Raw genomic sequence first — 16625 nt, 5'->3', positions numbered from 1 at the left:
GCACTCGTTATGTACAAAAAAGCTAACTTACTCCTCATGCATTGAGATATAACACATAGCAATGTACATTGCATTGCAGTAACTTAACAAGTAAGTTCTTGTATACAATGTAATGAAACAACGCATAGCGTATACTCTTTTTAAACATTGCATTGCAATGGCACATATATATATGTTCTCTCTTCAACGCACAACGTCTTAATTTACTGCAACGCAGTTCACATGTTATGTGTTATCTCTTCGAGTACATAACGGATTATTTAGATCACTCATCGCAACACCACATATTATAAGTATTATCTCTTTAATGCTTTAAGAATAAGTTAGTTCTTTAATAGAAGGCAAGGAAACTAACTTATTCCGCACGTATTGACGAGATAACACATGACAGGTGTTTGTTGAACTGCATTGTACTGAAGATAAAACAAATCACATATGCTGTTGCATTGCAATAAATACAAGAACTAACCGTTTCATTGTATTGTATAAAATAAATAACTTACTACCCTGTGCATAGTAGAAGTTAACATAATATAATTGCATTGCATTGCCTACAAGAACTAATAAGTTATGCACTGTTTCCTTGCAGTAACTTATTCCTTTTTGCAATGCAGCGATAACACGACATTTGCCTTTTGCAAGTGCGTTGCATACAAGAACTCTTTTCATACGTGCTGTGAAGAGAAAACAAATCACATGCTGTTGCACTGCAATGCCTCAAGAATTGTTTCAGTGCATTGCATACAACAGTTAACTTATTAAGCTGCGCATAGAATAAATGAATATAACATAACATGCATTGCAACATGTAAGTTATGCCCTTATTATGTACAAAAGCTAACTTATTCCTCATGCATTGAAGTGATAACACATAACAAACCGTTTCATTGCATTGCATGCAACAAATAACTTAATTACCTTGTGCATAGAAGAAATTAATATGACATCTGTGCTGTTGCAGTGCAATGCCTACAAGAACTATGTAACTTATGCACTGTTTTCTTTCATTGTATACAAAAACCTATTCCTTATGCATTGTAGAGACAACAGATTACACGTGGTGTTGCAATGAATGAAGTAACTCGTCCGTTGTGCACTGAAGAGATAACACATAATATGTGCATTGCATTGCAGCAATTTAATCCGTTATGTAGTGAAGGGATAGCACACGGCAGGTCTTTGTAGCAAAATCGAACTCTTTTCTTTGTGCATTGAAGAGAAAGCAAATCACATATGGTATTGCATTGCAATAAATACAAGAACTAAATATTTCTTTGCATTGCATAGAGTAGTTTACTTATTATGCTGCGCATGAAAGCAATTCATATAATACGCTTAATATAATGTGCTGTTGCATTACTACATGTAAGCTTATGGACTGTTTCCTTGCATTGTACACAAGAACTAACTTTTTTCTTAAAGCATTAAAGATATATCACATAACACATAACATATGTGGTGTCATCCGTTATGCATTGAGATATAACATAACATGTGTATTGCATTGCAGTAAATTGTTCTTCAATGCATAACGTAATACATTGTATACAATGTAATGAAACTCTTTTTATGCTTTGCATTGCAACGGCACAGATATGTTACCTTTTTATTGCACATCGGAATAAGTTGGATCTTATATGCAATGTAGTGCAGCGAGAATAGCAGTAATTTATTCTGTTTTACAGTGCGGCGATAACACGACAGGTGCTTGTTGCAAATGCGTAGCATACAAAAACTAACTCTTTAATGCACAGACGAAATTAGTTAGTCATTGTATTTACTGCAATGCATTATTATGTGTTTTCTCTTCACTGCACAACGGATTAAGGTAGATTTATATGCACTGCAATGCAACAGAACATATACCTCTTTAATACAAAACAGAATAATTTCGATATTGAATACAAAGGCATGCGCCAATTCTTGTGGCAAACCAACGAAACATGATATCTCCTTGCAGCAGGACATATTGTATGTTAATCTCTTCACTGCATAACGGATTAAGTTAGATATTGTATGCAAAGCAATGCGCGTTATTATCTCTTCATATACGAACAACATGAGTTAGTTATTGTGTTAATTGCAGTGCAACAGCATGCATAACGGAATAAGCTTTTATACAGTGCAATGACACAGCACAAATGTTTGTGTATCTCGTGTATGTGATGCAATATACATATTGCACAAGGAATGGGTTAGTGTACAAGGAATGGGTTAGTTCTTACATGCATTGCAATGCCACAGCAGCAATGTTTTGTGTTGTATCTTTAATTGCATAACGGAATAAGTTAGTTCTTGTATACAATGCAAGGTTTATATGTTACTTCTTGTATGCATTCGAATGCAACAGAACTTTTCTACTATCTACAATGCAATGCAAAAGCACATATCTTATGTGGTTTCTATTCAATGCGCAAAGCAATGAACATACGTTAATATGCATTCTTCTATGCATTGCATAACGGCACATATGAATTACCTCTTTAATGCACAGCGAAATAAATTTACAACTTAATTAGGATTTTTAATGCAATGCAATGCAACAACAATGCAATGCTCATGTATTGAAGAGATAACTCGTGGTGTTTGCGATGAATGAACTAACTTATCCGTTAAGCATCCGAGATAACATGACAGGTGCATGTTGCACTGCATTGAAGAGAAAACAAATAACATTGTGCTGTTGCATTGCACTGAATACAAGAACCAATATGCAAGTTATGCTCTGTTTCCTTACAGGGTATACAAGAATTAACTTATTCCATAAGCATTAATGAGATATTAACATAACATTTGTGATGTTGCGATGAACGAACTAACTCATCCATTGTGCACTGAAGAGATAACACATAAAATAGGCATTGCATTGCAGTAACTTATTCCGTTTTGCAGTGCAGCGATAACACGACAGGTGCTTGTTGCAAGTGTGTTGCATACAAAAACTTACTCGTTTCATATGTGCATTGAAGAAAAAACAAATCACATGCTTGTTGCACTGCAATGCCTCAAGAACTGTTTCAGTGTATGCATACAACAGTTAACTTATTACGCTTTCACGTAACATGCATTGCAACATGTAAGTTATGCACTCGTTATGTACAAAAAAGCTAACTTACTCCTCATGCATTGAGATATAACACATAGCAATGTACATTGCATTGCAGTAACTTAACAAGTAAGTTCTTGTATACAATGTAATGAAACAACGCATAGCGTATACTCTTTTTAAACATTGCATTGCAATGGCACATATATATATGTTCTCTCTTCAACGCACAACGTCTTAATTTACTGCAACGCAGTTCACATGTTATGTGTTATCTCTTCGAGTACATAACGGATTATTTAGATCACTCATCGCAACACCACATATTATAAGTATTATCTCTTTAATGCTTTAAGAATAAGTTAGTTCTTTAATAGAAGGCAAGGAAACTAACTTATTCCGCACGTATTGACGAGATAACACATGACAGGTGTTTGTTGAACTGCATTGTACTGAAGATAAAACAAATCACATATGCTGTTGCATTGCAATAAATACAAGAACTAACCGTTTCATTGTATTGTATAAAATAAATAATTTACTACCCTGTGCATAGTAGAAGTTAACATAACATAAGTGCTGTTGCATTGCATTGCCTACAAGAACTAATATGTAAGTTATGCACTGTTTCCTTGCAGTAACTTATTCCTTTTTGCAGTGTAGCGACACACGACATTTGCTTGTTGCAAGTGCGTTGCATACAAGAACTAACACTTTTCATACGTTCTCTTTGTGAAGAGAAAACAAATCACATGCTGTTGCATTGCAATGCCTCAAGAATTGTTTCAATGAATTGCATACAACAGTTAACTTATTAAGCTGCGCATAGAAGAAATGAATATAACATAACATGCATTGCAACATGTAAGTTATGCACTCATTATGTACAAAAGCTAACTTATTCCTAATGCATTGAAGAGATAACACATAATACGTCGTGTTGCAATGAATGAACTCACTCGCATTGCATTGCAGTAACATTCTTCAATGCACAACATAACAAGTTAGTTCATGTATACAATTTAATGAAACAACGCATAGCGTATACTCTTTTTAAACATTCCATTGCAATGGCACATATATGTTACTTCGCTGTTGCACATCGGAATTAAGTTAGATCTTATATGCAATGCAGTTAGCACTATGTACTGTCTTTGATGCACAAACGAAATGATTTAGTTATTGTATTTATACAGGACATGTATTATATTTTTCTTTGCGCAACGTCATGAGTTTATTATTGCATACAATGAAACAATTAGTTCTTGTAGTTATTGCAGAGCAACAGCATATGTGATTTGCTTTCTCTTCCATGCACAAAGGAAAGAGTTTGTTCTCTGCCGTGTTATCTCTTCAATGCGCAACCTATTAATTTACTGCATTGCAGTGCACATGTTATATGTTATCTCTTCCAGTACATAACTAGATGATTTAGTGCAGCGATTCTCAACCGGTGGGCCGCGGCCCACTAGTGGGTCTTGGAGCGCCATCTAGTGGGCCGCGTAAGCAGTGTTAGACTACACCCAAATAATTTTTATTTATTTTTTTAATTGACAAATCTTGATATATTCTAATTATCTAATTATTCTTATGAATTTATGTGACCAAAAACACATATTATGTGACAGTCAAGTCAAGATGCATTATCTAAAAGGTAATTTATTTTTAAATATCTTAACACCAATCACGTCGCAATGTCAAATTGAACATCTGTTCGATCAAATGCCGTAACATTATGTTACTATGAAACGGATCATTTTCTGAAAAGAAATGCAGATTTCTCCTCTTCTGGTCTATGTATCCCTGCCTCTGCTGATTTATTTTTATCCTCAGTGGGGATAAAAAAATCCCCCCTGTGTTATGCTAGGCCTACTCCACACAAACCACCAACCGAGCATATAAAATATAATTTTTTAGTAAAACACTGCGTTTATATAGAACTGTCTCTTTACGACCACAACAAAAGGGACACTTTTCAGACGCGCATTCCGAGTTCGCCTCAGCGCCAGGCGCAAGTCAAACGAGCGCAGAAAAGGAGCTTCAGTGAACAAAAATGAACTGCGGTCAGATGAGATGTTGTCAGCCTATGTCGGTAAAATTAACACGACTGCTTACGACGCGCACTCAAGAATTGCATGCGCAAATGCGCCGGCGCGCGCTGCATAATTACTTTATTATAGCTTATATAAAGCGCAAAAGAAACTAGGAGTAATGACCGTCATTTATCTGTTGTAAATTAAGTCATGAATTTACCACACATGCGATTAAAGCTACCTCAAAACTGTGCAAGTTGTTGACATGGTTTTAAAGCTATTGTTATCCAATTTGTTGGACTTAAAACGTCTTAAAAATGCACATGTACACCAAAGAAATCTAAATTTTCTCGGGGGAGCATGCCCCCATACCCCATTAGCAAACTACATTTTCTGACCTCGGTAATTACACCCTGTGTATGGTCCATCTTGTATTCTATCTAATGAAATCTGAGGACACAGTCATGTGCGTATAAATTACGTAAATTGGGGTGAATGTGACTGACCTAATGAACATATTACTGACCCAAGAGTACTCGATCTTGAATAGAGAGAATGCTACAGGTATTTTAGCATGGATGTTATTATTAATTAATTTGTTAAAAGAGTGTTGCCCTTGTGTGTCTGAACCAGTCATTGGTCCTACCTGCCCTGTTACAAGAATAAATGGTAAACCTGCCAAGTCTTTTTTTTATGCAAGGACAGTTTTCATCTATATAGCTGATTTGACCTAGTCTGCTACAGTGGCATAACAGATTAACAGTGGATTATACCATTGTACTTTTTGAATTTTCTGTTATTCTTTGTTCATACTATCATATTTGGAAAGGTGGTCCTCGGAATGCATTTAAACAGCCATTGGTGGGCCATGAGTTGCAAAAGGTTGAGAACCCCTGATTTAGTGCATTCATCGTTAACAGCACATATGGTTTGTGTTATCTCTTTAATGCTTAAAGAATAAGTTAGTTCTTGAATAGAAGGCAGGGAAATTAACCGTTTCATTGTATTGCACAAAATAAATAACTTACTACCTTGTGCATAGTATAAATAACATAACATATGTGCTGTTGCATTGCAATTACTACAAGAACTAATATGTAAGTTTTGCAATGTATAACAAGAACTTACTTATATTCCTTAAGCATTAAAGAGATATGAAATAACATATGACGGGTTGCGATGAATGAACTAACTCATCCGTTGTGCACTGAAGAGATAACACATAAAATGGGCATTGTAATGCAGTAACATATTTCGTTTTGCAGTGTAGCGTAGTCAAGCACGGAGAGGTGCTTGTAGCATTTGCGTTGCATATAGGAACTAACTATTTCATATGTGCTGTGAAGAGAAAACAAATCACATGCTATTGCAATGCAATGCCTCAAGAACTGTTTCAGTGCATTGCATACAACAGATAACGTTGTGCGTAGAAGAAATTAATATAACATGTAAGTTATGAACTTATGTACAAAAGCTAACTTATTCCTCATGCACTTAAGAGATAACCATACGTGTGTTGCGATGAATGAGTTTACCCGTTATGCATAACGCATAACATGTGCATTGCATTGCAGTAACTTATTCTTCTATGCACAACATAACAAGTTGTTATCTCTTCCAGTACATCACGGATGATTTAGTTCATTCATCGCAACACCACATATGTTATGTGTTAGGCAAGGAAGCTAACTTAGTTCTCACGCATTGAAGAGATAACACATAATATGTGCAGTGCATTGCATTGCAGTTACTTAATCCGTTGTGCAAGTGAAAAAAATAACACATGACAGGTTTTTGTTGAACTGCATTGTACTGAAGATAAAACGTGTTTCGTTGCTTTGCCATGAATACAAGAATTAACGCATTCCGTTGCATTCAATATCTATTTACACTGCAGTGCATATAAGATCTACCTTAATCTTAATCTACCTTAACCTGTGCAGTGAAGAGAAAACATATACCTGCTGTTACATTGCAATAAATACAATAACTATCACAATTCGTCTGTGCATTTAAAATAGTGCTTTTGCATTGCATATAAGAACCAACATAATCTGATGTGCTACGAGGTAACATATATGTGCCGTTGCAATGTAATGCATAAAAGAGTACATATAAGCTATGCGCTGTTTCACTACATTGTATACAAGGAATTGTGCATTTGAATAGATAACGCATACTATTTTGTGCTGTTTGCATTTCAAGAAATAACTCATTTCATGTGTGCATTGAAGAGATAACACATATCCTTTGTACATTGCAATGTACACACCAATTCCTTGGCTCAAATACAGTACTCCATATATGACCTACTGAACATATTTCTGGCCAAAGTGTAATCTATATTAAAATGTTTTTATATATTACTCAGTGACTCCCTCTGATGTTACATCAGACAGACAGTAGTCCAAATTTGACCTAATGAACATATTACTGACCCAAGAGTACTCGATCCTGAACTTTCTATATCAGTCATAGAGCATATTAGATATTGGACCCAATGGACATATTAATGGCAAATAAGCCCTCGATCATGAACTTTCTATACATACTCAATGACTCCATCTAATGTTATTTCACCCATACAGAAGTCCATATTAGACCAAATGAACATATTTCTGGCAAATTAGTCCCCGATCATAAATTTTCTATACATACTCATTGACCTCATCTGATGTTACTTCAGCCTTATGTCAACCAATTTTTGACGTACTGAACACATTTCTGGCAAATTAGTCCTCAATGATGAAATTTCTGTACAGGCTCAATGACTCCTGTCTGATGTAAGATAAGCCATACATACATATCTCTGGCCAGCTGAACATATTTCTGGCCAAAGTGTATTCGATATTGAAGTTTTTATATATTGCTCAGTGACTCCTTCTGATGTTACTTCAGACAGACAGTAGTCCAAATCTGACCTAATGAACATATTACTGACCCAAGAGTACTCGATCTTGAACTTTCTATACATACTCATTGATGTAATTTTATTTCAGCCATGGAAAAATACATATTAAAAGTGATTAATTTTTTCCCGTCCCAATAGTTCTTGATTATGAACTTTATATACATGATTCAATCTGATTTTTCTTCACCCATAGAGTTCTGTATATGTGACCTACTGAACATATTTCTGGCCAAAGAGTACTCGAAATTGAACTTTTTATATATACTCAATGACGCTTCCTGATATTACATCAGCTATACAGAAGTCCATATCTGACCTACTGAACATATTTCTTACCCAAGTGAACTCGATTATATACTTTCTATACATACTCTTTGCCTCACTCTGATGTTACTTCAGCCATAGAATATTGCATTTTTGAACTAATGGATATATTTCTGGCCAAAGATTAATTGATCTTGAAATTTTATTTTATACGTTACTTTTATACACTCCTTCTGATGTTACTTCTCCCATACAGAAGTCAACATTAGACCTACTGAACATATTTCTGGCCAAAAAGTATTCAATCTTGAACTTTCTATACATATACATTAAATCACTTTCATGTTACTTCAGCCATATATGAACCCATTTTGACCAACAGAACAAATTTCTGACAAATTAGTCCTCGATGATTAACTTTTTATATAAACTCATAGAGTCCTTTCTGATTATACAACAGCCATAAAGTATTGAATATTGGACCCAATGGGCATATTTCTGGCCAATAAGTCCTCGATCATGATCTTTTTAGACAAACTCATTGACTCCTTCTAATGATAAAATCAGTCATAGAGTATTGCATATTTGACCTAATTGTACATATTCTTGGTCAAAGAGAAGTGGAATTTGAACTTTTTATATATACTTACTGACACCTTTTTATGTCACATCAGCCATACAGAAGCGTATATTTGACCAACTAAACATATTCCTGACCCATGAGTACTCGAAATTGAACTTTTTATATAGACTCAATGACGCTTTCTGATATTACATCAGCTATGCAGAAGTCCATATCTGACCTACCGAACATATTTCTTACCCAAGTGTACTCGATTATATACTTTCTATACATACCCTTTGCCTCTGATGTAACTTCAGAAATAGAATATTGCATTTTTGAAGTAATTTATATATTTCTGGCAAAAGATTAATTGATCTTGAACTTTTTTTTAATACGTTACTTTTATACACTCCGTCTGATGTTTCTTCTCCCATACAGAAGTCAACATTAGACCTACTGAACATATTTCTGGCCAAAGAGTACTCAATCTTGAACTTTCTATACATATACATTAATTCACATTGATGTTACTTCAGCCATATATGAACCCATTTTGACCAAGTGAACAAATTTCTGACAAATTAGTCCTCGATGATGAACTTTTTATATACACTCATAGAGTCCTTTCTGATGACACATCAGCCATAGAGTATTGCATTTTGACCAACTGAACATTTTTCTGGCAAATTAGTCCCCGATCATGAATCTTCTATACATACTCACTGACTTCATCTGATGTTACATAAGACAGACAGTAGTCCATATTTGACCTAAAGAGCATATTTATGGCCCAAGAGCTCTTGAACTTGAACTTTCTATACATACTCATTGACTTGATTTTATTTCAGCAATGGAAAAATACATATTAAAACTGATTATTTTTTTTCCGTCCTAATAGTCCTTATGAACTTTATACACAAGACTTAATCTGATTTTTCTTCACCCATAGAGTTTTGTTTATGTGACCTACTGAACATATTTCTGGCCAAAGAGTACTCGACATTGAACTTTTTATATATACTCAATGATGCTTTCTGATATTACATCAGCGATAACAAAGTCCATATCTGACCTACCGAACATATTTCTTACCCAAGTGTACTCGATTATATATTTTTTATTCATACTCATTGCCTCACTCTGATGTTACTTCAGCCATAGAATATTGCATTTTTGAACTAATGGATATATTTCTGGCCAAAGATTAATTGATCTTGAACTTTTATTTTATACGTTACTTTTATACACTCCTTCTGATGTTACTTCTCCCATACAGAAGTCAACATTAGACCTACTGAACATATTTCTGGCCAAAGAGTACTCAATCTTGAACTTTCTATACATATACATTAATTCATTTTCATGTTTCTTCAGCCATATATGAACCCATTTTGACCAACTGAACAAATTTCTGACAAATTAGTCCTCGATGATTAACTTTTTATATAAACTCATAGAGTCCTTTCTGATGATACATCAGCCATAGAGTATTGAATATTAGACCAACTGAACATATTTCTGGCAAATTAGTTCTCGATTATGAACTTTTTATATAAACTCATAGAGTCCTTTCTGATGATACAGCAGCCATAATGTATTGAATATTGGTGCCAATGGGCATATTTCTGGCCAATAAGCCCTCGATCATGATCTTTTTAGACAAACTCATTGACTCCTTCTAATGATAAAATCAGCCATAGAGTATTGCATATTTGACCTAATTGTACATATTCTTGGTCAAAGAGTAGTGGAATTTGAACTTTTTATATATACTTACTGACACCTTTTTATGTCACATCAGCCATATAGATATAGATGTGTATATTTGACCAACTAAACATATTCCTGACCCATGAGTACTCGATATTGACCTTTTTATATATACTCAATGACACTTTCTGATCAGCTATACAGAAGTCCATATCTGACCTACCGAACATATTTCTTACCCAAGTGTACTCGATTATATACTTTCTATACATGCTCTTTGCCTCACTCTGATGTTACTTCAGAAATCGAATATTGTATTTTTGAACTAATGGATACACAGCTATGGAAAAAATTAAGAGACCACTTAACATTGATTTCTGAACTTGGAGTGGTCTCTTAATTTTTTCCATAGCTGTATTTCTGGCCAAAGATTAATTGATCTTGACCTTTTTTTTATACGTTACTTTTATACACTCCGTCTGATGTTACTTCTCCCATACAGAATTCAACATTAGACCTACTGAACATATTTCTGTCCAAAGAGTTCTCAATATTGAACTTTCTATACATATACATTAATTCACATTGATGTTACTTCAGCCATATATGAACCCATTTTGACCAAGTGAACAAATTTCTGACAAATTAGTCCTCGATGATGAACTTTTTATATACACTCATAGAGTCCTTTCTGATGACACATCAGCCACAGAGCATTGCATATTAGAGCAACTGAACATATTTCTGGCAAATTAGTCCCCGATCATGAATTTTCTATGCATACTCATTGACTTCATCTGATGTTACATAAGACAGACAGTAGTCCATATTTGACCTAAAGAGCATATTTATGGCCCAAAAGCTCTTGAACTTGAACTTTCTATACATACTCATTGACTTGATTTTATTTCAGCCATTTAGAAGTACATATTAAAACTGATTTTTTTTTCCCGTCCCAATAGTCCTTATGAACTTTATACACAAGATTTAATCTGATTTTTCTTCACCCATAAAGTTTTGTTTATGTGACCTACTGAACATATTTCTGGCCAAAGAGTACTCGACATTGAACTTTTTATATATACTCAATGATGCTTTCTGATATTACATCAGCGATACCAAAGTCCATATCTGACCTATCGAACATATTTCTTACCCAAGTGTACTCGATTATATACTTTCTATACATGCTCTTTGCCTCACTCTGATGTTACTTCAGAAATAGAATATTGCATTTTTGAACTAATGGATATATTTCTGGCCAAAGATTAATTGATCTTGAACATTTTTTTATACGTTACTTTTATACACTCCGTCTGATGTTACTTCTCCCATACAGAAGTCAACATTAGACCTACTGAACATATTTCAGGCCAAAGATTACTCAGTCTTGAACTTTCTATACATACACATTAATTCAATTTGATATTATTTCAGCCATTTTGACCAACTGAACAAATTTTTGACAAATTAGTCATCGATGATGAACTTTTTATATAAACTCATAGAGTCATTTCTGACGATACAACAGCCATAGAGTATTGAATATTAGACGCAATGGGCATATTTCTGTCCAAAAAGCCATATTCATATGGCATGTTCAAGTTCATATTAGACCAAATGAACATATTTCTGGCAAATTAGTCCCCGATCATGAATTTTCTATACATACTCATTGACTTCATCTGATGTAAACCTAAAGAAAATATTTCTGGCCCAAAAGCTCTTGAACTTGAACTTTCTATACATATTCATTGACTCCTTCTGATTTTTGTTTTTCAGCCATACAGAAGTCCATAATTTAATTTTTTTTTTTTTGCTCCCAAGAGTCCTCGATCATGAAGTTTGTATACAAAATACTAAACATATTTCTGACAAATTAGTCCTCAATCATGAACTTTTTAGACAAACTCATTGACTCATTTTAATGATAAAATCAGCCATAGAGTATTGCATATTTGACCTAATTGTACATATTCTTGGTCAAAGAGTAGTGGAATTTGAACTTTTTATATATACTTACTGACACCTTTTTATGTCACATCAGCCATATAGAAGCGTATATTTGACCAACTAAACATATTCCTGACCCATGAGTACTCGAAATTGAACTTTTTATATAGACACAATGACGCTTTCTGATATTACATCAGCTATACAGAAGTCCATATCTGCCCTACCGAACATATATCTTACCCAAGTGTACTCGATTATATACTTTCTATACATACTCTTTGCCTCACTCTGATGTAACTTCAGAAATAGAATATTGCATTTTTGAAGTAATTTATATATTTCTGGCCAAAGATTAATTGATCTTGAACTTTTTTTATGCGTTACTTTTATACACTCCTTCTGATGTTACTTATCCCATACAGAAGTCAACATTAGACCTTCTGAACATATTTCTGGCCAAAAAGTATTCAATGTTGAACTTTCTATACATATACATTAAATCACTTTCATGTTACTTCAGCCATATATGAACCCATTTTGACCAAGTGAACAAATTTCTGACAAATTAGTCCTCGATGATTAACTTTTTATATAAACTCATAGAGTCCTTTCTGATTATACAACGGCCATAAAGTATTGAATATTGGACCCAATGGGCATATTTCTGGCCAATAAGCCCTCGATCATGATCTTTTTAGACAAACTCATTGACTCCTTCTAATGATAAAATCAGCCATAGAGTATTGCATATTTGACCTAATTGTACATATTCTTGGTCAAAGAGTAGTGGAATTTGAACTTTTTATATATACTTACTGACACCTTTTTATGTCACATCAGCCATATAGATATAGATGTGTATATTTGACCAACTAAACATATTCCTGACCCATGAGTACTCGATATTGAACTTTTTATATATACTCAATGACACTTTCTGATCAGCTATACAGAAGTCCATATCTGACCTACCGAACATATTTCTTACCCAAGTGTACTCAATTATATACTTTCTATACATGCTCTTTGCCTCACTCTGATGTTACTTCAGAAATAGAATATTGCATTTTTGAACTAATGGATATATTTCTGGCCAAAGATTAATTGATCTTGAACATTTTTTTATACGTTACTTTTATACACTCCGTCTGATGTTACTTCTCCCATACAGAAGTCAACATTAGACCTACTGAACATATTTCAGGCCAAGGATTACTCAGTCTTGAACTTTCTATACATACACATTAATTCACTTTGATATTATTTCAGCCATTTTGACCAACTGAACAAATTTTTGACAAATTAGTCATCGATGATGAACTTTTTATATAAACTCATAGAGTCGTTTCTGACGATACAACAGCCATAGAGTATTGAATATTAGACCCAATGGGCATATTTCTGTCCAAAAAGCCATATTCATATGGCATGTTCAAGTTCATATTAGACCAAATGAACATATTTCTGGCAAATTAGTCCCCGATCATGAATTTTCTATACATACTCATTTACTTCATCTGATGTTACATAAGACAGACAGTAGGCCATATTTGACCTAAAGAACATATTTCTGGCCCAAAAGCTCTTGAACTTGAACTTTCTATACATATTCATTGACTCCTTCTGATTTTTGTTTTTCAGCCATACAGAAGTCCATAATTAATTTTTTTTTTTTTTGCTCCCAAGAGTCCTCGATCATGAAGTTTGTATACAAAATACTAAACATATTTCTGACAAATTAGTCCTCAATCATGCACTTTTTAGACAAACTCATTGACTCATTTTAATGATAAAATCAGCCATAGAGTATTGCATATTTGACCTAATTAAGTTGGCTTGAAAAAGCCAACTTATTGATCTACGTCTTAAGCTTATTAAGTTGGCTTGAAAAAGCCAACTTACTGTAATCCTATTGAAACTTATTATTATTAAGTTGGCTTGAAAAAAGCCAACTTACTGTAATCCTATTTAAACTTATTATTATTAAGTTGGCTTGAAAAAGCCAACTTATTGATCTACGTCTTAAGCTTATTATTATTATTAAGTTGGCTTGAAAAAGCCAACTTATTGATCTACGTCTTAAGCTTATTAAGTTGGCTTGAAAAAGCCAACTTATTGATCTACGTCTTAAGCTTATTATTATTATTATTATTATTATTATTATTATTATTAATGGTGCTTGCCAAAGACAAAGCTCCATTCTTATTCTCCTGCATACTTATTAATGGTGCTTGCCAAAGGCAAAGCTCCATTCTTAATCTTCTGCATACTTATTATTAATGGTGCTTGCCAAAGGCAAAGCTCCATTCTTATTCTCCTGCATACTTATTATTATAATTAATGGTGCTTGCCAAAGGCAAAGCTCCATTCTTATTATTGCTCATACTTATTATTAATGGTGCTTGCCAAAGGCAAAGCTCCATTCTTATTATTGCTCATACTTATTATAATTATTTTTCTGGACAAAAGTTTGGCGCGCTACTCCTCCCACAGTTTTTGTCCTAGACCAATGAATCAGGTGTCAAATCGACCGGCTTATTGAGGAGACCTGTGCTATGACTTTTATAAGCGATCGAGTGTACGATGTTCGTCCAGCGGGTGAAAAAGTAGCGAAAAAAATCCCATAGACTTTGCATTGCGACAAATTTTGACGAGTCATAGCTCCTAACGAGGATTTCGTAGAAACATGTAATTTACCACGTTTGAAGAGGCTGACAGCCTCTGTCAGACCCTATCTCAAAATAGGGTCTAAGTTGCACCCCTGGGGCACAGGGGCTGCCCATAGATGCCCCATAGACATACTATGGTGAAGCCGTGCCCATGAAACAGTGTGTTTTTCCTACTATGGGAAATTACATAGGGATTTTGTATTGAACATAACTCTGGATCACAATGTCATAGAGACAAGGGGGTGGGCCCATTTTACTCAGGCAACCAATCAGTCTCTCAGGATCATTGTGAAGCTATAAAGCCACGCCCTAGCAACCATATAGAGCACCATAGCAACAAGTTCCATTGACTTCCATTGAAAAAGATCAAAGGAATATCTTTGGATAGGAGTGTCATAGAAACATGAGGGTGGGCTCAAACGGCCAATCACAAATCACCTTCAACACTTCATAGCCACGCCCTAGCAACCATTTAGAGCACTCTAGCAACCCAAAGCATAGAGGGATATCTTCAAATCTGAATATCATAGAGGCATGGGGGTTGGTTTATAGCATTCATACTGGCAAGCAGCCTTTGGTTTATCATTACTGGCAACTGCCAAGCCACTCCCTAGCAACCAAACAGAGTACCCTAGCAACCGTTTAGCAAGATCTATATCTCTGCATCAGAGCATCATAGAGACATGGCGGTTGGCTCTTTTGACTCATGCTAACAAACTGGACTTCCAACATGCTACACATGCTAGCAGTGAATAGCTACATGCTAATAGTGATTAGCTTAGGGTTTAAACATGACACAAACTAGTAAAAACGTGTTAGCATCATGCTGGTAGCATGCTAATTGTGTTAGCATCATGCTAATAGCATGCTAATCATGTTAGCATCATGTTAACAAACATGCTAATCATGTTAGCATTTTGTTAAAAACATGCAAGCAACATGGTTATCATACTAGCATAATGCTAATCATGTTAGCATGTTGTTAGCATTATGCTAACATGATTAGCATCTTGTTTAAAACATGTTAGCAGCATGCTAAGGGTGTTAGCATCATGCTTGCAAAATGCTAATCATGTTAACAACTTGCTAAAAACATCCTAGCAGGACGGTAATTATGTTAGCATAGTTTTGCCACTGCAAGCACCATTCACATTTTCTTCAGGAAATGTACATTCTAGTTAATGGTGCTTGCCAAAGGCAAAGCTCCATTCTTATTCTCCTGCATACTTATTATTATAATTAATGGTGCTTGCCAAAGGCAAAGCTCCATTCTTATTCTCCTGCATACTTATTATTATAATTAATGGTGCTTGCCAAAGGCAAAGCTCCATTCTTATTCTTCTGCATACTTATTATTCTTCTTCTTCTTCTTCTGGACACAATTTCTGCGCGCTACTCCTCCCGCAGTTTTTGTCATAGACCCATGAATGAGGTGTCAAATCGACCGGCTCATTGAGGACAGGTGTGCTAT

This window comes from Chanodichthys erythropterus, chromosome 15, assembly GCF_024489055.1.
Source record: "Chanodichthys erythropterus isolate Z2021 chromosome 15, ASM2448905v1, whole genome shotgun sequence".
Taxonomy (NCBI): Eukaryota; Metazoa; Chordata; class Actinopteri; order Cypriniformes; family Xenocyprididae; genus Chanodichthys; species Chanodichthys erythropterus.
The sequence above is the reverse complement of the archived record's forward strand: the minus strand, read 5'-3'. Positions refer to the sequence as shown.